This window comes from Chamaea fasciata, unplaced genomic scaffold (genome assembly GCF_029207755.1).
Source record: "Chamaea fasciata isolate MVZ Bird 193981 ecotype frontalis unplaced genomic scaffold, bChaFas1.0.hap1 SCAF_14, whole genome shotgun sequence".
In the NCBI taxonomy this organism is placed as follows: domain Eukaryota; kingdom Metazoa; phylum Chordata; class Aves; order Passeriformes; family Sylviidae; genus Chamaea; species Chamaea fasciata.
The window spans coordinates 10521782-10547730 of record NW_027094099.1 but is presented as its reverse complement, the minus strand read 5'-3'; the positions used below and the strand labels follow the sequence as shown (position 1 = coordinate 10547730).

At 43.3% G+C, this 25949-nt stretch overlaps 1 protein-coding gene across 1 annotated transcript in view; it reads right to left on the bottom strand.

Moving 5' to 3' along the window:
- PDE8A (phosphodiesterase 8A) overlaps positions 1 to 20315 on the bottom strand; it is a 150084-nt gene extending 129769 nt beyond the window's left edge. The window contains exon 1 of the transcript XR_010723081.1: positions 19947 to 20315. The gene's annotated coding sequence lies outside the window, so the exon portion shown is untranslated. The remainder of the gene's footprint in view (positions 1 to 19946) is intronic.
- Positions 20316 to 25949: the final 5634 nt, after the last annotated feature.

Genomic DNA, 25949 nt, shown 5'->3' with positions numbered 1-25949 from the left:
AAACTCATCCCTGCTGTATGGCAGCAGCAGAAGCTGAAAAACTCTCTAAAATTTCTCTTTAAGACTAGACTGTACACCTGCAAAACAGATGGCTTTCATGGTTGCTGAATTTATTATTTAAGGAACAGATACATCATCCCTGGTCATACTGAACAGTGATTTATTATATATTCACAATAGCAAAAAATCCCGTGTCCTGGCTGTGAGATATATGTCCTTAGATCACTGAAACTACTGAAGAATTTATCCTACAAACTTGTCTGAATATAACACAGGGAACTGGACCTCATTTGAATATTTAACTCCTAGCGGTGTTCTCAAGTACATTTTCTTTCTTTGGGTCAAAACAATACCTTTAAATACACTCAGTCATACCTAATTGTGTACAGTCCTTCCCCAGTGTTAAGTCTTTCTGTGGAGCATCTATGCAAGTATATGCAAGAACCTGAACCCTTAATTAACAAAGAGGATCATACTCTACCACCAACAGGTAACCCAGAGATGATTGTGCAGTTGAATATATCCCTTGTCTTAGGAATGTTTCACATCCATTCTTTCATTGTAATCAGGCTCTGATTGCCCAGCAATAGCAGAGCATTTATCCAACACTGTTCTTTCCAACTATTTTTCCAACTGTATTCTCATTTCTGTAAGCTCCCACCAGGGAAGTTGCAGTCCTTGTCTGTTGCCAACATGCAGTTCTGCATGCAGGCAGTTGTAAGGAGGAATGTACAAGAATCTCGGTGGTTCCATGGCACATCACCCATAGATCATGGTTCTTGTAAACTGCATTTTATAGCTCTTGTGCATCCAGCTGAGCAGCAGGAAGAGCAACACCACAAGAATTGCAAGAGGAGATGACAGCTTGGGGGAGACATAAGGAGAAACCACACTCAAGGGAGAGGGCAAGTAGAAAAACCAAGCCATGGAAGTTTTCTGGGGATAGCTATTTTAAAAAAAGAAACAGACTCAGGATGTGTCGGGGAGATAAATCTTCTGGGTTTTTGAAAAGGGGAAGGCAGCGCTTGCAGGCTCACTCACCACAGCCCTAACAAACATAAATCTTACTCACATGGGCACCATCCTTCCCAACACATTCACCAGGGCTGGCTGTAGCACAGCGATCACGGAAGGATCTGTCATATTAAGAAGAACAGCACTTGGCAGTTTGTGTGAATTATGGCTACAGCCAGCACAGCTGGGTGCTGCAGGGGTTGACAGGCTCTGTAACACGAGCACAATAGCAACCACTAAAAAAAAGAGAAAAAAAATCTTCAAAATGTTTTGGGAACAGAGTTGAAAAATACTTTTAAAACACATCCTTTAAATTTGTGAGAGACTTCCAAACAGATGGGGTGGGGAATGATCTGATGAATTGAGGGGGCTGATCTCATGGTTCGGATCTGCCTTGGCAAGGTCTTCTGGGTCTGAACTGACTGTGCCCAAGTGGGTGGGTTACTAGCGCTCCATCAAGAGGCTTTTTAGTCTGTGCTCACTTGAAATAAGCTCCAGTGCCATCTCTGTCTCCCCGAGACATCTCCAGGCACAGCTCCCCACTTCCCACCCCTTCACATAAAGGCCTCTCACCGTGGTGGCTGCAGGTAACCCTTATCTCCCACACGGCCCCAGTGCCAAACACACATTTCCCCACAACTATAATCTGGTTTACACTTCTGCTTTTGGGGGGTTTCAGAGCAAACCATTCCACACATTCCCTTTACAATGAGTTAATTTCACCAAGTCAAAACAATCACTCTTAAATTCACTACCACAACAGGTATACCAATCTGGACAAAGCAATTGAAGATTTATTCATCTCCTTGCACTCTTGGAAGTTCATTGGGCAAGTGTCAGAGTTGTTTGAGAAGGTCAGGATCATGCCACGCACACGACAGCTCTTCAGAGCCCATGCAAACTGCTTCTCTCTTGCTCAGCTGGTATAAACACCTGAAAACCACATTTTCCTTTTGACAGTCTTGGGCACCAAAAGAAATAACCACTTTTCAAAACAAAGCCGAATCTTCAGGACTTCAAAAATCTGATCTAAAGTGATTATCCTTTAAAAAAGAAACTAAGTTAGAAACTCTGCATTTCACAGATTCACAGGGGAAAAATTATGTGGCCTTTTAGGAGGGGGGGTAAATTGAGAAGAAAACAAAGTACGTACATAAGATGCCTTTTGTAAGATAACCTCACTATAAAAGTTTTTTCCAAACACAGCCACATTTCTTTTTCAGGAGAAACAGCGAATCTCAGAAAAATCAGTCTTTCTCTGGGGAGAAATACAGGTATTCAAGAAAAATACTAAAAGAGATAACAGTTTAAATTCAGTTTATGTAGTGCAGACTGCACAGACTGGTGCTGCACAGGGGCAGGCAGTGATGGCAGCTGTGTGGAACACTGTGACTCAGCTGTGCCTGGTTCTCCAGAGGATCAGTTCTGGGCAGCAGGAGGGTTATTCCCCACATCCTGCACCCAGAGTTGCTCTTACTTTAAGAGCTTTCACTCAGTGCTCCGACTCATGCATACATCATGCACAGGTGGGCAAACCTTGCTGGGGCCACCACCCTGGCTCACTGCCACCCAGGGAGAATTTTTAGGAAGTTCTGGGAGAGGGACATCAGGAAACACTTGCCTACTCTTGCAGGTTTTCCCTCAAAATAGCAACAGTTATCCTGGACTGACACCTGCCACTGACTAAGCAAGGCACCCGTCAGGTCTCTACCAAACTCCCTGCAGAGAGAAAGAGGAGAGATGTAACAGGCCCTTTACAGTTGCAATTAATTTGGTGTCTAGGCAGAAGCCCAGTCTCACAACTGAAACTGGGTCCAGCTGTGAAATATTTCACTGGTTGTGTAATGGGTGATCAAAAAGAAAAACACATTAAAGAAGTAAATAGCAATATAGAAAATTCCATCCCTCATAGCACTTATATTCAAGTTTTTATTAATATTATAAGCAACAGAGAACAATTAGTATTCAAGGGCTGTTTGGGAAGCACTCTGCTAGGAGAGAAACTTTAGGTGTACATACTTCAACTTCTTTCATGTAGATGCTGTTTTTAGAAAACAAACCAGAAAAATGCAAGCTCTCTTGACTGTCAGCTCAGGTTGTTGAACATTTAAGAATGGAAAAGGGCATTAGCTTACAATGATATTTAAAGGATTTTCATCACTGTATGAATTACTTGCAAAATTACACACGCGCCGGGAAATCACTGCCACACAGGTTTAAATAAGATTGCAAGTGCTTTGTAAAACACGTTGTTACTTATTCGTTTGCTGGCTGTGTTGGCTGCTTCTTAACATGTGGAAGAGAGAAATGAAATTATCACCAAAAGATGGCTCTGGGATACAAAGGACCCTGTGAAGGTGCCTGGGCTGTCACAGCACCCTGGGCAGGGTGGGCAGCCACCGTGTGAGGAGCTCGTCCTGACAGCAGCATAATGGCACCACCTCACTGCAGCCCTCTATATTGGATGAGGAATATAAAAATATCAATGTCTTCTCCTGGCATCCCTCATAATTTCTACTTCTATTTTTTAATTATTATTATTTTTATTTTTTAAATTTTCTCACCCTTTTGTCACATGACACGTTTTTATTATTTTAATATAGGACCCTTTTGATAATATCAACACCTGAAGAATTACAGTTCTATTTTCCCATCTGAGGCATTTATCTGATGCTATTTGAGCTGCCCTAATTAGGACAGATTGATCCCACCTTTATCCCCGTGTAGCATTTTGAGTTAGATCTTTGTATTTACAAGGCGCTGGCAGCACTGGGCGTCCCAGAGGCACTGGGGGCAAAATATATTAACCTTGCTCTCCTTTCCAATTAGATTTTCTGAATCTGCAATGTCTGCTCCCATGCAGTGAACCTAACAGACAAAGAATGGAAGCCGAGATGAAGACTGCAAAAATTATATAAGAGAAAGTAAATTAAGCGGGACTTTTCTACACAGAGACTGAAGCAGAAATAAAAATTCTTTGCATGCTGTAGATTTCAGACAAAAGTTAAATCCCCAGACCAGCTTCTTGTCAGAGTATAAACTGTCTATACTTTGGCCATGTTCTTATCAGTTCAAAGCCAGCATCATATTTGTTACAATGACAGCATATTTACTGATGACAGCACTCTGAAAGACATTTTGGAAAGAGAAACAGAATTTTATCAGACTAAATTCACATTGCACAAACAATGTTTTTTCAATACATTTGTGCCCCCTGCATTATTGAAATAAACCTGAGGTAGCTCCCATGTCACAATATTCTTCAAAAAAATAAAGGCAGGAATTATCCAGCTCTTCCTCCGCTTGAGGAGAACGTGAACTTCTGATAAAAAGTTTACTTTAGTTGCTCTGCCAAGTGCTAGGCAGAACTTGGGAGGATTAATAACAGGAATGGGCTGGAGACACGTGATTGAGTTAGCCTTGTTTGCAGTTCGGCTCCTTAGCAAGGTACAGCCTGACCTTAGGTGACTGTGGCTAAAAGGAACAATTATGGAGCTCAGCAGTGGAAAAAAAAGGTAAAACAAAAACAGACAGACCGGAGCCATATACTTAAAAGAATTTAAAGTGTTCAGCTAAATTAGGCACATTAGGTTAGAATACATTACATCCAAGCTTTGTTAACCACTTCAGTGAGAAAAGAACTTCAGAAAAGACTATAGAAACCATGGATTTCTTCTAGAACAGATGCTGTACTACTTCCTTTCATCTCTTAATAACAAATAAAAGTAAACTTTCTTTTATCTAAATTTACATGGCCCTATCACAGACATACTGGAACACATCATAAATACTAGTTGATTTATTATTCTAATTCCTTAGAGATGGGAAAATATTGAGTGATTTGCTCTTAATGACCTGGGAAGTATTTGTCATTGCCCAGAAGCAAGGCTGTAATCTGACCTCTTTCATCAGCCTCCACCTTTTGAAGCTCCAGTGGTTTCTGGGAAATCATATATTTCAGACAGTTAGTATAGCCAAGTAAAATTCCATATTTTTCAAGTGCAACATAACCTATGATTCTGCAGCGACTCTTTGCCTCTCCTAGAGTTAGCACATCTTGATCTGCACCAGTGAAAAAGCTTGAGCTGACTAATGATCATCTAAAAGGTTTTAAACAAAACAGCTTTCTGATAAGAGTGCATTTCTCTGAAGGTCAGTTTATCAGGAAAATGCTGGTAACAGTCAGGAGAGATGACATTTAGTGTAGCAGGTTTGCTCCTAGAAAGGAATGTCTCCCAGCTTTTTTACTAATGGGGAACCACTGCAGAAAAAGGAGTTGGTGGCTGTGGAGACACATGCAGTGGGTTTATTCATATCTGACTTGGATTTGGGGAATAACCTGACACTTTTGAGGAAGCTCAGAAACCCAGAAAGAACATTTACACCGCTGTACAAGGAAACAATTCTCATCGCCATCTATTTTCTTAACTCTGCTTACTTAAAAGACGCCCTAACTCTTGTTTGAGCATGGAACTGTTGGTGTTTTCTGTATAACAGTTCAATTCCTGTTCAAGGGGGCCTTGGAGAGCAGCATTCCTGGTGGGATGGAGAGCAGACCCAGAGGTGTGCTGGTGTGCTCTCTGCAGCCAAATCACCTGGAGTGCCTGAGTGCTGGTACCCAGGAAAGGAGCTCTTGCATCAAGAGCAACTCCACTCTGGAGTTGATTTTGATTCTCTATGTGATGTCTTTCAAATGCTGTTTGTGGGCACAGAAAACCATCAGAGACATGGCTTTGGGATATAGTCATCAAACACAGGCATCCTGGGACACTCAGTGATGCCCACTGCAAGCCACAGAACACAGGCCTGCTGCCTGCTGATCTGCTTTGGGGAAAATTGCTAGGATTGAAGGAATTTATTTTGTTCTGTACTTCAAGGGCCTCCCGTGGCCAGGCGGGCGGGCCGGATGCAGCTGGAGCACTCCCTCCCTTTCCTGGTGCAGAGGGGAGTCGGGGAGGCCAGGCAAGGCTGTCCAGAGACCTGGATGGGTCACCGCACTGCCTGGGAGATGGCATTCAGGGGGAAAATCCCCAACCCTTCCACAGCCCAGCCAGACAGGCAGGAAACTGGTGGGTGCACTCATAGACTCTACTTCTTCCCATTTAAAGCAGCAATTTAGTCCTCTTTTGAAGTGTGTTTCACGAGTGTTGCGTTGTGTGAGTTTAAAATTGGGCTTAGCTAGCCAGGGTGGATGGACCCTGAAAAGGAGCTTTTAAGCCTCCTCAGTGAAGACAGCTGGTATTTTAAGTAACAGGTTAGGACATGACAATAGCTCCTTGCGCTGGTACAACTCATTACTGACTGTAATTCTCAAGAAAGATTCATAAAATAGATTCATGTAGCCATAAAATTGAATAGATTTATAAGAAAATTCCGTGTTACCTATGAAGACAAGGCAATGCAATATATTAGCTGGGGCTGGGAAGCCAATTTCACTGGTGCATGGCTCCCTCCTCACAAAACCAGCCATGATGGAGGTCAGCTCATCCTCTTGGACATCCATCCTGTCTCAGTCAGACAAGAAAGTACTGTGACCTGATCCAACCCATCATGCCCTGATGCAAACAGGAGATACAAGGCAAAGGCTTCTATATAAGGGGAAAAAAAAAGGAGCTGTTGGAGTTCAGAAAAAAAAAAAAAAAGGCAGGATCAAAAGGAGTATTTTGTAGCATAGTTCAACTCATCAACACAGCCTGCACAGTGCCATCTTTGGCACATTATCCCCAGTATAAGAACAAAGCTAGATCCAAAAAGACAATTAAAAGGAAACCACACTATCTAGACAGGACATCTCTTCTGCAGAGCACTAATGATTAACCTTTGGAAACCACAATAATTTATTATGGAAGTAAAAAGTACAGTGAAACCCCAAGGATCATTGACATGAACCAGAAGTAGCCTCTGGGAGATGTACTGCCTGCAGGAAAGCATTCAAATATGCACAGGACGTAGTCAGGGTCTGGACATATCATTATGTTTTGAAAACAAATAATATTGCACCTTAAACAAAAAGGAAACTCCCATGAGATGAAGCTTGAATAGTCCCTGGAGTATACCCTGAGACAGCTCTCAACATTCAGTGAAAGAATCACCACAGCCCAATTTTAGGGAGTCCCTCAGTAAATGCAAATAAGCAGGGTTAGGTGACAGAATACTGTCTGAGCTTGGGATGTCTTTGCAGAAAGCACAAGCTCTCTTTTACTGTAAATAGTGTGATCTGGTCTGACCAGTGGCTGATTGCAGAGCACTGTCTTGTTAGCTCACCTCTGGCCATAACAGGTAGTCATCACTTGCATGGAAAGGAAAACAGAAGTTGATGGACTAATTCATTCAATCTGTGTTTAAAAATCCCTCACTGCCCATGACTCCTAAGTAAACTGTAAAGAAAGGGACCCGATTCCCCTGCATGTCTGACTTTGAGCATTCACAAAATGCTCCCTGCTCACAAGGTTATCTTTGATGTAAAGCCACTGTGCACTGGCCAGTAATTCTACCTACATCCATTATAGGGACTCCTTGTATAATATGCACCTTACTTCAGTGTGCAAGACATTTGGTTCCCAAAATCACGATAGGATGGCTGGAGCAACCACTAACCAGACACGCTGGAATGCCTGAAAGTGTCCAAGATTAGTCATTTGGCAGCAGTCTTGAGGAAATGTAGCTTTACATATCCCACTCTGGACAGAAGGGTTTAGTGCTCAGGGCCTTCTGGCAGGTCTGAACCTGACTCTTTCCTTTGCAGAATACAGCACAGCTTGGATCAGCTGTGGCTATGACAGCTAGAGCTGGCATGCAGCTGCCACAAAAATCTGGATCAATCATTTTGTCAAATCTGTCTCCAGCATATCCTTTACTTCACCAAAAGAAGAAACCCAAACCAAAACAAACCCTTTCCTATGCCTTGCCTTGGTATTTATTTTTTTTTCTGGGTAATTTCAGCTTCTGTGTTTGTCAACTGAAAGGAAAATGCATGTATCAAATACAAATGGGTCAGAAATCTGGTGGGTGTTTATGTATTATACAAGAGATCAAAGATTAGAGAAATTTCATTCTGACCTGAGGGCAACAAAACAAGGTTACTGAAGAGCAGTGTGCCTGCTCATCAGCTGTACAGATGCAGGCAAATGCAAGATTGCAGTTAGGAGCCTCAGAGCTGGCAGGACTGAGCTGCGGATGCTTGTCTGGACACTGGAATTTGATGCAGGGTTTGCATGGACCATCTTGTCAGGAAGGCTGACACCTGCACCTCACTGCACTTTCAACAAGGGATCCAGTCCCCTCTATGCAGGGTAAGCTGTTCCTCGGCCCCATCCACGCCAGGAATTGTGCACAGCACAGAGCCTGTGCCTCTCAGCAGCCGGCACAGCCAAACCAGCAGCCGGGCGTTGCACCAGTGGCTCAGAAAGCCGTCCCAAGGAGCACGGCCAGAGCAGCCTGCCCTGGCCTGTCCTGGTTCACAGGCTCAGCCTGTCTGACCCTCAGAAGGACCACTTTGCTTGAGCTTAGTGCTGAGCTGAGGCAGAATGGGTCCCACTGGTCCAGAGCTCACCATGAGACCACAAGCCTGGGCATTGCACCATTGTGTGGGGCTGCCATGGCCTGAGCATTCCTGGTAAGGGCTGCAGAAAATGAACCAGTTAAAACATGCAGGAATCAGCAGCTGGCATGTTTTTCCCATGCTAAGCTGCAGAACTGGCGCTGAGTACTCCTGCACTCAGGACTGCATAGATGATATTCCTCCCTCAATGTATGACATTCATGTGGCATTCCAATGGTGAAAGGAACCAGCACAACCAAATGGATGAATGGAAAAACAAATTGCTTCACGTTGATTTAAAGGAGATATTTAGTCATGCATGGGAAGGAAAAGAGGGAATAAGTGACCAAAATAGAATGAAGCAATTGGAAGCAGCTGATGTTTGATGAAAAGAAAGAGATTTTCTGGGGTGAGAAATTTAAAGGCCTTGAGTATTTTGAAAGGGCAAATTATGCATAATTTATAATCCTTTAAATGATGCCAGGTTATCCAGAATCCACTCCAGAAAGGTCTCCAAAGCAGTTTATTCTAGAACTAAGCCAAAACCTTCATCCAACTCTGGAAAATCTTATTTAGAGTCAGACTAACATATTGGGAGCTCATGTCACTGTTGGAAAACTGCTCCAGATGAAGGCACGAGGGAATAGTTTTGCTAAGGAACCCTGGAGTTTTAGCCATTTGGTATTTGTTCGTTTGGGTTGGTTTGGTTTGTTTTTTTTTTTTTAATTTGCAATAAGAAAAGGCAGAAAAGGAAATTAAAATCCTTGATAAAAAAAAAATTATAGAAGGGCTGAGTTAAATTTTCTGAGGTTCATTACTGTCCTTCCATTTCACAGAGTGGACAAGTTTCGTGCTGTAGTGGAAGTCAGGGATTTCCTTTCCATGAAGTTGACATTAATGCAGCTCTCATACAAAGGTGAAAGACACTTCCACGGTCCCGACCCACAGCACTTTGTGACTACAAATGGGACAAATACAATTGTATTGCCCCAGCCAATGTCCAAACCACACCAATTTCCATTTAATATCTGCCAAAATGGCAGCTCAGACAGTGCACTCACCCCCAACCAGCAGGAATTCAGGCGTCAAACCCCACAGGGCACCAAGGGTGACACTGTCATGGGCACCAACAAATGGATTTCACAAAGCAACCGTTTTCTAGTCTTTGTGTAAGCTTTTGGGCACATCCAAGTCTGAGGCATCCTAGTCATTCATGTGTCTGTATCCTCAGCTGCTCTTTATGGGCTACGAATGTTTCGCAATTTTTTCAGTTTTGGGTTGCTTTTTATATTAACTCGACAAAAAAATGTTAGTGGATAAATGACAGACACTACCACGTCTCTTTAGTAAATCATTGGCAGACACAGGTCAGCATTTTGAGATGAGAGGAACACAGTTTAGTGGTGGACTTGTTGGTTTTATGGCTGGACTTGATGATCTTAAAGGTCTTTTCCAACCTAAATGACTCTGTAATTCTATGTATGTACACAGCTAGGAAGCCAACCAGACAGTATGTTACTACCTTTTATAATAAATGCTAATGTTTTGCTCCCATGAGTATCCACATCTTTTTAAGTCACAAGTGTGCTGCAATAAGCAAATATTAAGTCAAACACTTGTGGTTATATAAAGTTATGTGGAAGAAAAGAAAAGCTATGTGGAATCCATGACATCTGGAAAACACTTTCTACAGGGAGTCTGAAGACAGCATACATTGCCAGCCTAGCACAGAGGACATAGATTTCCCAAATAGAAACCTAAGAAAATAAAAATCAGTAAGTACAAAGTTGATCCCAAAATGCAGCTAGGGAGGGAACACATATCTGTTTAGAAATTCAAGCCAAATTTGAGAAATTACTATGGACACAGAAAAAAATTCAAAACAGAAATGTATAGCATATTCAAATATGCTTTGAGCAGAGGGATTGAACTAGATGATCTCCAGTGTTCCCTTCCAACCTCAACTATTCTATGGTTCTGTGAAATGTTTTGCTTTGGTATTTTCTAAATTGAATGGGTTGAGTTTGATTTTTTTTTTTTCTAAAATGAAAGGGGACAAACAGAAACAGCTTATAAAGCAACTGCAGGCATTCTGTTTGGACTGAATAAAAACATTTTGCAAAATTTAAGAATTTTCCTCTTAAACCTCCTCAATTTTCTACAAAACAACTTCTGCTTTCAGTTTCATTAGACCTATGTTTATATTTCGTAGCAGAGGGAGAAGGGTCAGAGGGCAAACAGAAAAACTCACCATTGATCCAGCTCTGCTCTCAACCCCTATTTTCTTATTCACAGATAAACCCTTTCAGATGTATCCCAGTTCCTTCAGGGCTGAAGGTGCAGAGCAGGTGTCTCTGCAGCCAACAATAACAAACACTAACACCAGCTATGCATGTTTCCATGGCCATGGTGCCCCAGAGACCTCCTCTTTCATCCACACACTCCTCCCCTCCAAAGCTGCCTCACCACCTTCTCTCTGAGGTTGGGTGATGCCTTAAGTTTTAGCTTTCATGTTTTACAGATTCCGTATTGCATTAGTATATAACTCTGAACTTCATATAGCAAGTTAGCAAGTTCTCTTCACAGTTTAGTTAGACAAAACAATCTTTTTCCAGCCCCAGAACCAAGGACACCATGGCAGCTTCAGGCTCAAAAAGTACAAACAGCAAATTGAGGAGGGCAGTCTGGGAGGATGGGACTTCATAACCTGAAGCTGTAACTGGACAATTAACCTCAATGTGTAAATGGACCAAAACTTATAAAAGTGTGAAAACGAGTGACCCATTGTCTATCTTGGTGTAGCCCTGGCTGGGCTCTTGCACTGCCCAAGGTCCATCCTTTGAAGGCCTTTTAATAAATACCTACTTTATTGCTTTAACCCTGTCTAGCCTCTGTTCTAGGTGGCCTCTCAAGGCATCATGGAGAAGGAGGGACAGGTCAGCTACACCCACTTACCAATAGATTTTTTTACTAGGGGGAAGAAGAAAGGGGGAAGAAAAGAAAGTGTTTCTGGTTTTTTCATTATTTTCCCACATTTCATATTTGCTCTGGTCTTGTTACCCATCCCATGTGGTTACTGGTAGAAGAGAAACAATGTCATTAAAGTGCAGAGAAGTAGCACAGGGAGCAGTGTTGCACAACCAGCAGCCACCAGGATCACGCTCGTGTCCCCAGGGCAGCACGGGCAAAACGGAGCAATATTTTCCGATAAACACTAAAACCACTTGCAGTTAAGCCTTGATCTGGCATGGGAGTACATGACATTGGTAGACCAACCACACCAGAGACTGACTCGGGTCCATTTGGGGTCAATGACAGCTTCAGCCAACCACATGCTCATGGCCAGCACTGCAAAAGGTGCTGCAGAGGCTGGAGAGGACTGACAGGAGGTTGGAGAGGCACTCCCAGGAACACCTCAGGGGCAGAGGGAAAAAAAATCCCAGGCTTCTACTACAAGCACAAAGGAGCTTCACCATTCCTAGGAGGGAGTTTGGGATTGGTGCAAATGAGGCAACAGTCAAGGAGTGAGGAAAATGCCAGCCTTTAGGGAGGGGAGGCAGTGGAGCTCCGTTCATCATATTAGCACCTGTTTGTTCACGCAGCAACACTTCAGCACAAAGAAAAGCAAACGTCCATTATAATCTCTCATTTCTGAACTAGTCTCCTGTATATTAATTCCTATTGACTGACAAGTGGAATAGCACACATTGATCATCTTGTTAATCAGGTATTCTTGCAGTAATGCGTGATGCAGTTCAAATAAGCCAGGTTAAGTTCCTTGTGTACACAAGGAAGCTATTACAAGAAAAAGTAATGATGAAACCACTTTTTGCAAGAAGCAAGCAGAGCTTGAGCGCTTTATATGCTTTGGAAATTTTCACTTCATTTTTATCATTTTTCATTACCTTTTGCTTAGCATGACGTGGTGTTGTCCCCCAGCTGTGACCAGTTTGGCTTGAAAGTCAAGATTTTGCAAGCCTGACTAGTGAAACCTCCTGAGGCTCTAAGCTTTCAGGGAGCTCAGTACCTTCCTTTTGAGGGAGCATCTCTTCTATATAGTGTGTTTTGGTGGTTCAAAATAATGACCACTCCTGAGGCTATTGCTTAGATGCACAGCACTTCTTGGCAGACAGGACTGCTGAGCTACTGTGGCTCAGAGGTAAAGGTCCTTCCTCACCATGGCACAGATGGAGGAGACATCAGCACTGCCACAGAGGAAGAGCACTGGTAACAAACGAAGCTGCCTAGCCCCAGCTGTGCACCCCGCTGCACAGATGACCCTGTTGCCCAACCTCCCAACGCAATTATATTTATAAAAGCATCTGATCTGCAGAAATAGTGCTCAGTCTCAGCTCCTGCCAATACCGGCAGAGACTACATGCACTGGGATACTGAAAAATCAGAGCGGTATCACCACCCTGTGCTTCCCCTCTCCCATTTTTACGAGGGTGGCTCAGCCTCTTAGGGGCCATAACTGAACCTTTATGAAGCCCTTGGATGGTTTTTACTGCAAAACAACGCTGAGAATGCACATGCACGATTACACCAGGACAATAACCTGAAGTTAACAATCGCTTCCTGTAATTGTCTGAGGCAGCCTGTAGAACTAAGAATCATCTCATGATAAATCCTTGTTGGTCATTTACCATCATTAATCTATACTGTCAGAATGAATTAGGTGCAGAGGAGCATATTAATTACAATGCAGATGACACTCCAACTTTAATTATCAGGACTTCAAAGTAAGCAGTGCCAGTTAATCAAGCCCAGTACCAGGGAGGCTGTTGAAGGAAAGCGCTGTTCAGCTGGCAGCACTGACATCCAGCCTGCAGGGTCTGCAGTTACAATCATGCCATTCTAGCTTTAGTTTTCCAAATTGCTCTCTATTTCTATCCACATTAGTGAGGTCTCTGGGAACACTTTTTCCACTGCCTATGACATGCCTTAAATTAGGGGTGACCAATTTTGTCAATATGTAGCCACCTAGCTTTATTTATAGAGCATTTCATATTAAACAGCAAAAGCTCCCACTGTCTTTTTATGCCCGTTGCAGAAATTTTTGCATTTAACAGCTACTTGCTCATTTAACTTACCAGCTAAGGCTACATTTTTACAGGTTGTTGTTCCCATTTCCATATTATTTTATGTCATTTTCTGGAGGGCTAGGATTATGGAATAAACCTAAACATCTGGGCAGTTTGTAAAGCACTGGCAGAGCAGCTAGCAGTGTTGCAAAGGCTCCCAAATCCCATCAGCCAAACGTAGACCTTTTGTTTCTGTAGGACCAGAGACAGAATATCTCAAAGCCCATCAGATTCCTGCTGACACTCTGTGAATTCCAGCAGGCAGGCTGGCCACTCACTCTGGCTGTTACCAGCACCAGGCTCCTGGGGAGAACAGATAAAGTTGTTCTGCACATCTCCTGCAGACAGGGCATGAGGAGGTGCACTCACACAGCACAGGGACAGCATGGTAGGAGGAAACACTGCAAACTGTGCTAAAGCTGTACAAGTGTTGGAGTGTGCTGCCCAGTGAGGCTGGGGTTTTCCAGCAGCACAGACTTCAACGAGCTGAAGTGGATCCACTGCAGAGCCTGGGGCTCACAGAGCCCCTGGGGGGGCTTGGCTCCGCTCTGTTTCCTGCTGCTTCACACACCTTGTACAGAACACACGATTTTTTCCTGAAACTGGTGCACAAAGTGCAAAAGCCTGAGGAGATCCAAGTATCCTGTGAAACGTCCTCAAGGAGAGCAAACCAAGGAAACAAGGAGTTACTGACACAAACCAATAAAGTAAAATTACTGTGGGGAATTTAATCACCCAGGAGACAGGAAATTCAAGGCTATGGTACCCATGACAACTACTATTTGTCCACGGTGTATGGAACATTAAGCTTAACTCCATATGTGGAAACAGAAGAAATTATGGGACATATCAGGTATGAATGCAGATTTCATGCGCAGGGTACTCTTTAAGGGCTGCTGTGGAAGCAATAATTAAATTTCCTGACTGCAAAGCAAGTAGGTTCATGCACAAACAGCTCTTCTGAGACACGAGTGAACATCACTAGACAGAGCTCCCAGCTCACCCCCATGGCTTAGGCAGGGAGGATTCAAGGTCTCAGATTGCTCATAGTATCATCTCCTGCCTTGTAAACTTCTGGCTGCTATTCAGACTTAGTTTTGAGAATTGCCATGTGTTGATTTAGGAAATGTTGTGATGTTTCTTTCAGTTGTTGGGTCAACAAGGATTCTGCATTTCTTGTATGTTTTCCTTTTGAGCAACTAAAGCAACATTCATCCTTCAACAAGGCAAAAGTCCAGTTCCTGCTGGGTGATCAGTTTACTTGAATGCGAGAACCAGATTATTGCTGAGTTAGACAGCAAACAAGTTATCAAAACCTGAGAGAGTTTTGCACTTGTCTTGAGCTGAATTTTAACCCCTGGCTGGATACTGTGAAGTCAGATTACTTACAGCAAGAGCCAAAATAAAAGCAGCCAGATAGACAGCAACTCTCTGGATGAAACTGTTTCAATTAAAGTTTCAACTTTCACATGATCTTGGACGATTTCTGATTGGTATATCTATTGTTGCTAAAATTTGGAAGACAAGATTTATGAATATGGAAACAAACAGCAAAAGTATAGCAGCTGAGAAAACTAATTGCAATCAGATGGGGAGGGGGGCTATTGAAACAAGGGGTTTTTTACAATAAAAGTTACTTCTATCTTTTGTCACTGCCACAGGACACAGAAGCAGGCAGTCTTCTTGGTTATGACCTATCACTAGCTGACTCTGGAGGTGCCATGTGCTGTTTCCTCTTTGGGCAGCTAAACCCACGTCCCAGTATCTCCCACACGGAATTTTTCAGCAGAAGCAGGGCCAGATGCTAATCCAGCCCTTCACTCTTAATAAAGTGATTTAACACATCCATGGCACCAACCAGCATAGCTCTGGTCTGACCTCTGTCACCACTTCATGGGCAGTTGGATGGTGCCAAAATCCAGCCTTGCTCACAGAGGGGCTCCCGGAGTCAGGGGACCCACAGGTGCACCCGCCAGGACAGGCTCAGGTGCTGGGCGGTGGTGGGTGCCTTCCCAGGCTCCCCATCCCTGCTCAGTGCCTCACACATGGTGGGTTTGGGGTGCGCCGTGCTCTTTGGGGACAAGGAGGGAGCAGTTTTAAACAGTAAACTCTCCTCCCAGGCAGCAGCATCTTCAGGCAGTACCCTGCCAGAGGGCTTCCATCCAGTAGTTTTGGACATATTTGACCGAGTCAAGGCCACATTTATTTAGCAGCAATTCAAAGTGAGGAGATCTCCCACTGTGGAGAGGATTGGTGTTTCTTTCACCTGCACTTCAAAATAAGAGTGCTCCCATGAACTCCCTCTGCCAGGAAGCCCTCTCAGGGCTGTCCCAGCGCACAGGCCAGGCCAACCCGAAGGCATGGCTGGGACCTACAGCCCAAGTGCACTCTGCACAGCCTGGTTCACACTTGTAGCCTGGACACGGGGTGAGCAGAAAGCAGCAGTGTCTCTCCATGGCTGACCTACTTAGAGGTCAGGCTTGCCCAGGGGCTCTGAACCGTGTCCTGTGGGCTGCTCACCACTCAGATATGCACCAGTTCACATTCTGCCCACCCTCCTACTCCTTGCTGAAGTCCCTGAAAACCTCCAAGTCAGCTCTGAAACAAAGCCTGATGGCCCCTCGCCAGCAGCAGCTCACTGGTTTGAAACCCCCCACAGGGCTATAAAAGCCAGAAAGAAACAATTTTACAGGAAGGAGAAAAGCATAAGGCACCCTTCTTGCAAATACCTAGTGAGAGCAACACAAGAAGGATGCCAGGGTTAGCCCAGCTGATCAAGACCCGTGTGGTAACACCAGCATCCTTCATGCAACACCCTGCCCCAGGAAAGGAGGGGACTCCCAACAGCAGTTTTCCCCTTTGCTCTTGGAGGCACAGGCATGCTCCTGCAAACCCCAGACCAGTTTCAGGAGGGCTGGGCTTAAATCACCGACCTCATTTCCAGAGAGTTGTTAATAACCTTGGACTCTTCTCACTGTGTCTTAAATATGAGCTATTCCTCATCAGGGAGAAATCAGGACTTGATGCTGCAAAGAAATGAATAGCTGAACAACCCAAGTCTTGAGAAGTGGCTCTGCATATGTTTTCATAGAAGTCATGGCAGGTTCTGGAATTAATCTGGCCAGAAACCACCAATATATCTACGTGCAAACCTGAGTAGAGGCAGGTTTGAATACTGCTGAAAAATCTCAGCCTGTGAATGATTTCCATTTCTGAATTCCTGCCCTGCTGTTTATGGAAAGGCAAAGAAGTGCAGTGATGAGGTAAATGTGTTTATGAATGCACTACTGTTACCTTTCTACTTTAACAACTTACAGGAATTACTTTACCACTTACTTATTGCTAATCGAGCTCAGCACTGGGGGAGGAGAAGGAGTAAGTTCTGCCACAAAGTTTGTGCTAAGTCATTTTTTCTTCATCACATGAAAGCCATAGCCCAGGCAGTCTTATTTGAAGACTGTTAATGGTTAGAAGTATCCCTTTTCTAGGAGTTTGTTCTTTTTTCTTAGAAGTGCTCACATTTTACCCAGCACCTCTTCCATAGAGCAGCAAGAGCAGCCTGAGCTGCAGCAGAGCAACAAAGTCCAAGCGCTCAGCAAGCTCTCCTGAACTCCTGTTTGAAAACTTTCCTCAAAAGCTGCACCAGCTACTTTGCCAGCTAATCCTTCCAGCCTGCAGCTACAGAGCAAAGCATAGCTGTGGACCTGTGTCAAAGGTACATTTGTTAACACATTTCCCCTGGAGTGCTAATTAACATTTACATCAAGTACTATGAGAGTGAAAAAGCTTCAACACAAACACACACTGCAAGGAAATGTGGAGAGTAGTGTACTGTTTGCCCTTCAGGAGCTGGTGAAAATCCAGTTTGTTTTGTAATCTTCTGTTCTCTAAAATCAGATATTTCTTCAAGTTAATAACTAACCAGTTCTTTTTCATTTAAAAACCTCTAAGTGCATTTAAAATTGTATGACAGCAAGGCTCTGCTGGCGCTGGTGCAAGCCAGCCCACGTGCAGGTCTCCGTGCTCAGCCACAGCACAGGCACAGCCCAGGCTAACCACAGAAATTGACAGTATTTTATGATTTTATAATAAACATAAACAAAAGAACATCAACACACTTCTGCTTAAGATTCAACCCTCTTAAACTAAACACTAAGATAGGAAACACAAACAGAAATATTTGTAGCTGGATCTTCAATTACCACATTTTGGGATGCTGACAAAAAGCTCTAATGAGTAACACTTGTACCCACAATGAGAGGCAGACAAAGTTATTTGCAAACACAAATTTGCACTTGAAAGATGTGAAGGCAGTTGCTGAACAGCTGAATAATGAGCTATACTCTATATTATTTCTCAATATTTATTTAGAAAAAATGTGCTAACACAGTGAAGTAAAAATTTTAAGACTGTAACCAATTTATTAAAATATTCAACCATATTAAAATATGGTTGAAAAAATCCTCTAGGTTTTTACCAGGGTAGGGGGGAGTTTTCCCCATTCTTTAAAGAAAATCTAGAAAATATCAGTTTCACAGAAAGAAAATCATACCCTATGAGGCACAAAACAATAGTGTAAATCTTCACTTACTCTGTGAATTTTAGGCTGTGATAGGCATGTTGCAATTCAATATATTCTTTCCTGCTGCAACCATGCATCCTGCCCAGGCTCCATGAATTAAAATCTGTGTCTAAAAAGCACCAATAGGCACACTTGTAGATGTAGTAAAAATTGACTGAGTACACTACTTCCAGAAATCAGTTTCTAGCCCTCCACCTCCACAGAAATCAGGATCTGAGATGAATAATATATATTATGAAAACACAGACTCTCTGATTGCAAACTGCTCTATAGTTCTCTGAATGTGTTTGGTTATTGTTGCCCTGTTGCCAAATATTTGAGGTGAATAATTTTCAGCCTTCATGTTTACAAACTACTCTCATTGTTTTGTCCCTTTCTTTTTTTGAGTGTCGCTTCTGCCTTTTGACTGGATATCCAACTTTGTAAGCAAAAAAATAAGCGTGGTAAACAGCAAATGCAGCAGCAGTTTTCGTTTTTGTTAGACATGCTGAAGTGAAGGACCCTAAGCACTGATGAGAACGACTGTCTGGGCAGTGCCATGGGACATGCGCCAAGCAATCAATGATGAGACGTTCCAACAGGACAAGGTGATTGTTTTTCTTCTGCTTGACCAGCTCTTCAAACTTCTTTTCATTAGATACACACGTGTCAGTACTGACTAAGAATATTTTCTAACAAGTGGCAAGCACTCATATTTTCAGATTTCCTGTTTCCTTAGTTTTCTTAGTTTACAGTAACTCCTATGAAGGCAATACTGAGCTCAAATCGAAGCTGGCACATTTCTGACACGACCTCCCAGAGAATCCTTTTTCATAGCACAAATGTCTGGACTGAAATCCTGGCCTCAGCACAGGAAACAGAAAAACTTTCAGCAGTCCCCTCCAAAACTCGTGAAGATAACAAACCCCAGTTTTTTTTGGGGGGGAAACCAAAATGGAAGTAGAATGTCCAACTTCCAAAATGCTAATCGTTTAATTTCAAGAAGCAGGATGAGATTAATATAAACACGCTAACCTGTCCAAACTGGAAATCTTTCAAACGTCAAACACAGGAAACAACAAGGGTTTTTTTTCAGGCAGGATGTCAGAGTTACCCCCGTGGTTATATGTGAGCCGAGGACAATGTTGTTACATGAGATCAAATTACAAACACAAGCAAACAGAAAACAATCTCTGAACGTCACTGTTCAGGATTTGACAAGAAGCACAGCTGACCCATTCGGGAGGTTAAATGCTCTCGAGTGAGCTCTGGGGGAATAGGGGGAGTTGCTGCTGGACACTGAGTTCCACGCAGTTAAATTGTCAATTTGTTTTCCCAAGTTAATGCTTATCTTACCCTATGCTTGCTACGGTTTTACTCAGCACACTTGACCTGCAAATCTTAAAGCAGTGACTTTGCTAAAATTATATGAAGTTTCTGGATTCTCCCAGCACCTAAGAAAACTATTTTGGTAGTTTCCACAGCACAGAAACCTACAGTTAGTCAGATACTTGTTACTTCCAGTGAGGTGGATGACAGTCACTTAACCACACACATTACCATTTCATTTCTGTCCCTAATGTTTAGCACAACCTTGCTCTAAGGAATTTCTGAAGTTGTTTACAAAGCTGATGCAGAGGTTGCATTCAGTCTGGTCCAAGGGCAATGGTTTGCTGAAGTCACCAGTAAACAGCAGAAAGATAATATTTTCTGTAACTGAGGGGGAAGAGGGAATAAAAGTTCTCACCTTGCACCAAGGACCATTAGAGACAGAGCTGGTTTCCAAAATATCTGCTCCTTCATTTTCTTCCATGTCTGATTAGTTGCAAAACTTTGTTTTCCAATGAAAACCATCAAATCACCCTCCAAGTAAAAGCAAAGCAAACCATGCAGGCTCCAGTACCCCAGTTTGTGAGAGCCCTGCAGTAAGTCACATGTCGGGTTTGTGGTCACTGGTCTAATCCAAGGTTGCAGATCCTGGCTCCGTGCTGGATTTCACAGAGCTTAGCCTTTCTTTTAAGCTTTAATAGTTCCTCTTGTCAGGCATTTATCTCCTTCAACCCTTCCTTGTGGATCCAGGCTTCCACATAACAAATGGCAAAGGTTTACAGCTTCCCAGGCGCTGTAGGGGAGCTGACACTGAACCCCTGATGATCTCAGGAGAAGCCTGACAACGGAGCGCAATACGTGGCCACACCTCTCTGCTGCCAGAACTGGCCTAGACCATAAAATCAGAAGCAAGGTCACCCAGCAACCAGCCATTCAACGTCACTACAGTAATAAAGCCAACTTACATTCAACCTATTGCTTGGGTAGATAAATACTTTTATCCAAAGAAAGCAGCCCAGAGAAGATGGCAGGGGGCTAACTGTTCTGAGCTGACATACATAAATTCTGATCGATGCACAGCTTTCAGCAGACATTCATGGCCACATACAAACCCATAAGGCTCTGTTTGTGAGTGCCATTGGGGTCAAACCCCTGAGCTTTTTTCCCTGAGGATGCATAGACCCTGTATCCCAGTGGGCTGGGTGGGTAATGTCCACAGGATGTTTTTCAGCAGAGATCCCATCCAGGTGCCCACAAGGCTTTTATCTGCTACATGCTCAGCTCAAAAAAAGTTCCACTCACTCTCAAAAGTCTACATGAAATAGGGATGAATTTACAAAATAGCCTCCATTCCCTGCCAGAGTCAGTAAAAATCAGGTCATACCATAAAACTGCCTATGGGAGCTTTCTCAAGCAAATGGATTCTTTTTCTCAGGAGCAACCACATACCAAAAGGAGCACACTCAATTTAGAAAGTGACGTTTCTCTCTAAATACACGTACATGTTAGAGAGAAGGGCTACAAAAAACATAAATAAAAGCAGATAACAAAAGATCGACCCGCTTTGTTCTGTTTGCACTGTGTATCAGGCAGTGCCACTGCAGATAACTGCTGCTCTAAAATTTCGAAACCAACTGTGATCTCTGACATCTATTCAAAGACAAACATGGCTTCATTTTCAGTGCAGCCACTTGGTCTGTCTCAGGAAAGGCCTCTCTTTAAAGAAAAAGAGAGGAATCCAGGGTCACTGGCTGCTCTGAGAAATTAAGGCGACTTTCCCCCCTCTGATATGCAACTTTTCTTTCTATATGGCAGGAAACAACTTTTTTTTTTGGGGGGGGGGGGGGAGGGTTGTGGGGGGGACAGGGGGGACAGTAGCAACTGGGCAGAAAGATTAAAATTAATTCTGTTCAAATATAAAATATGTTAATCCAATGCTCATATTGGCAGCATCATTAAAAATTAGCTGTACAGGAATCTGATTTGTAGACCTCTTTCTGCCACTGAAACAAAAAGTGCACAAGTGATTTGGTTGAGATCACATGCTCTATTGTACTCATAATTAGTCACATAGGATTTCATGAGATATTTCTCAACAGTTTTTAAGTAGTTTGAGATTACATTTTATCAAAATTGTCAGTAACTGAAAGTGTCTGTTTTATTGTGACAATAGTTACAGGCCCTCAAACACTGAGTAGGGTATATCTGATGAGCCCAGTGTGCACATTGCTTGATTATGTATTTATTTCAAGGAAGTGAAGACAAATGTGACAAAAAAGGCAAGAATTATGAGGGCATAGGTGTGTCTCCAGGGAGAGAGCAAGGCAAAAGGTGAGTGCAGATTTGGAAACCGGCAATTTGGCTTGTCTCTGCCACTGATTTTGTGATTTCGAGAGGATAATCAAAATGCCTGTGCCTCAGTTTCCCCTCCTATGCTGTGAGACCAGCAGTATTTAGCATTAGTATCTCAACCAGCAAGCAGTGCACTGGCAATGTTCAATATCTTCACAAACTTGCACCTCTCTCTACTGACAGGCAGGCAGGCTCTGTGATTCTATGATTTGCCCACAGAAACTCAAGGAAAAGCAAAGCTGAGTTAACCCCAACATGCACAAGTGTAACCCCAGCCGAGCCTTCTCCCAGGGCCCACCATAAGCCTGCAGTCCCTGGGCTCCCGGGCACTGGCTCATTTCACTGCAGCAACACAGTTGAGCAAGTTTTGTCTCTTTTGAAATAATTCACGTGAGCTCACTATCCAAACCAGCAGATAACCAGATGAGGTACTCTCTTCCCAGCTAGAAGATTCTGCTACAAATATTCACCAAGTTTAAATGTCCCTTTCTGTGATTTTGTATGCCCAGGTGATTTTCTGAGAGCCAAAGAGCTTTCCCAGCACAGAACCCCAGAGTCTCTCGTTCCTGGCTCCTGGGGCACCCCTGGCCAGCCCTCCCTGCCCAGCTGGGAGCCAGCTCAGCCTCAGGCAGGGTGCAGGACAGAATGGGGAGGGGACTGTACCAATCTTTGCCCTAATTATTCACAAGGGTTGTTTATTTTTGTTACAGCAGCTTCAAGGACTCTTTTTTTCTACCATTCCTTTAATTCTCTTGGGCAAAAAGTCTCTGATCACTAATTGCCATCCGAATTTTAAGAGAACAGGCAAGGGGCCTGCCTGAAATATCAAATTGCTTTGTATTTTGTTTATTCTCTGGTTTCTCTTTACAGGTCACCCGTTTAGTGACATACTAGCTATGTTCCAGAGTAGGCAAACCCAGCCTTCTGAAGTCTGCTTGCATTAAATACCAGGCAAAAGTGCTGTATCTCATTATCCACGTAGGTGTCCATGTTATGTCTTCTGCTTTGATGACATTCTGTGGCAGTAATTTTCACAGGTTTTTTTGGTTTTGAATTGGCCATTTCCTAATTTGAAACAGAGCAATCAAAGGAAACGCTTTCCACATATGCAGCATAACATAAGATAAACTTTCCTATGGTTGCTGTGGAGAAGCAAACTCACAAGGTTTTCAGCTTCAACCTTTAGTATAAACCAGACATCTGTTTCGAGTTGTGTCAGATCACAGGAAGGATAGCCCACAGCTTGGTTTACTCCAAACTAATTTAGGAAATCAGAACTCTCCCCATGGATGAGTCACAAGCTTCTTGGGCAATGACAGGCCAGACACATTTGTCTCTGCACTCGGTGGTTTTCCCTGTAAAACGGGTGGCGGCTCTTTCCCCCATCTGGAGGTGACTTGCAGCTGGAGGATGTAGCCCCAAGACCAAGCCCATTTGTGCATCTGCAGTCCTGATGTCAAAGTCCACCAGGAAAGGAAAGGAAAGGATGAAAAAGAAAAGGGAAAGTGCAGAATGGCTCTAAAGATGGCTTTGAAGTACAGCCCAGGAGCGGAGATCAGGAAGTGAGAGCTGTAATTGCAGCTGGGTATCAGTTTCCTTTTTTATTTCAGGATCGCCCACAGCATGCCGGAGTTTCTCCCTCAGAAAGCAGGCAGGAACAACACTCACCTCTACAGGAGAACAGAAGCTGCTGTTAAATGGAAGAGCCACAGAGACAAAACAGCTCTTTGCATTTCTAATGCAGAGACAAACAGAAAGTACCTTGAACATGTCTGAAATTACTACTTCTGGACCAGCCAGGAAAGCTAAAAACTATTTCTTATTTTGTTTCCTAAGGAAGTTGCACTGTGTTGCTTGTGAGCTCTGCCCGAGTTCCTTGAAATGGGGCCAGGTTCAAGTAAACTCAATAGAGAGGAGACATCAGGTTCACAAAAGTGGACAGTCCAGCAGACCAGAGAGGTCCTGCAAATATCCCCAGAGTGGAAGGCTCCCAGCTCAGTTCCTGCCATCAAGGGAAGGCAGACCAGAGGCAAGGCACCAGTGTCGCAGACAGGGTGCACTTGACATCAGTCTAGGGGCAGGTTTATTCCAAGCTGCCTTGAGCCTGGCAGGGCTGGCCATTAGTGACACCCCAGTGCTGTTCAGACCTCACCAAACTGCATGTTCAGCTGCTCACATGGTGGGTGCAAGCCTAGGTCTGGGACCTCAGACCTGGCCTGGCACTTCCAAGCTGCTGCCTCAAGCAGAGGTGCCAGAACAGGTTACTAGACATCCCGCTGTAACTTCAACGCTATTAGCCAACATTAAACAAAAGTTTACTATTTTTTTTTCTCTCCCAAGATAAGCCACAAGGCAGGGATCAGGGCTGCTGTGAGAAAACATGGACTCTTGGTGTAGTGAAATAAACCTGTTTGTTCCAGTTACAAAAGGTTGTGAGCTGAACTCAGGAGCCCAAGTTATCAGGGAAATGGCAGCATCTTGAAGACCATTGCAAAGGTTTTGGTATTTGCTAGGCATACCTTGAGTGTTTGACCATTATAAATCTTTTCTTGTTTAGGAAAGAAATCTCATTTTTCATGATATTGTGCTTATCTTTTAGCAGAAGCAGGGCCAGAATCTGAAAATGCTGGTGTTTGCAGACAGCAGTGGTGGAGTACAGCCTGTCTCTCAGTTTCACAGTGAAGAAAACGAGCTACAATTGTGAAATCATTGCCTAACAATTGATAAGGACAACTGCTGCAATCCTCTCCCTGCCTCCCCTTGGCCAGCATCCCAATTACCACATTACTGGATATATAGAAAGGAGAATGGCAATGTGGGTAAAGTACAAGCCACACACATAAAAGACAGAGAATTTATCTCCATGTCTAGTCTGGTTTCCTCTTTCACCTTTGGCCAAGTAATTCAGTCTTTGCAATTCCTCTTTTTACCCATTTCATGACAATACTTACAATCTTTCTGACAGCCCTTGAGCTCTCCCAAGAAATGGAGCTTTGCAAATAGGGTAGGGGGAGAAACCCCAACCTCATTCTTTCCCTTCAAAGAAAGCCATGTCAGGTGCCATGTACAAGGTGCTGCAGAAGACTCTTTTAGGAGGCCTTTGCTTTGCAGAATGAGGTTTTTTCATGCCTTGTTTCAAACCAAGACAGTCATTCCCATTTCACCCTTCTTTTCAGGAACTCCCTAGGACACCATAACACCTTGCAGCATGAGATGTCAGCTCTTGATGTCAGCAATCCCAGGAAAAGTCCAGCCCACCACAAGACCAAAGAAATGATTTACACATTCTCACCCTGAAATGAAGAGGGAGGTATGCAATTTCTCAGTCTCCAAAATTTATGACTGGAGAACAGCAAGCCCACACCCTCCATTGCCATTAGCACACTGAAGGATGCAATAACTATTTTCTCCCATGAGAGAAAAGACTGTGGTAAACCAAATACTTGTATGTATTAAGTATTAGATAAATACTGATGAAGTGTTAAGTAATGGTACTTTCAGTGATATTTAAAAAATCCCAAATGTGCTATCACTTCCTATTCCACACAGATGCCCCATGCTCAGTGACAGTTGTATTGCTCACTAGACAACTCATCTTATTTCTGATGTTGTTTTGATCAAAGTCCTTTGACAGGACAAAACCTCACAAGTTCTGCATGAGCTGAGTAACAAAACCTGGGTCACTGAACTGTAGCTCCCTTGAACACAGTTCAGTGTAAAAACTAGATAGGGCCAAACTCTATTCAACATCCCTATAAGCATCAAGCAGGTCCCAGCAGTTATTTCAGTGCCTTGCTGACTCAGAAGTAATATAGACAAAAGAAGAAACAGGAGAGGTTGTGTTTGGATTTGAATTTGCTGTGCAGCATGAGGTTGTACCAAGATGATATTTCAACTTGCAAAAGAAATAACATGCAATTTGCAGGCAACCCCTGCTTTGGTAGAAATTTAATTGCATTTTATCCTGAGCTGGAGTTTCTTAAGGGTAATATGAATAGATTCTAGTTCATCTTAAATTCTAGTTCTTCCAAGTATATTTTATATTTCTAATAACATGTGGCATATTTTC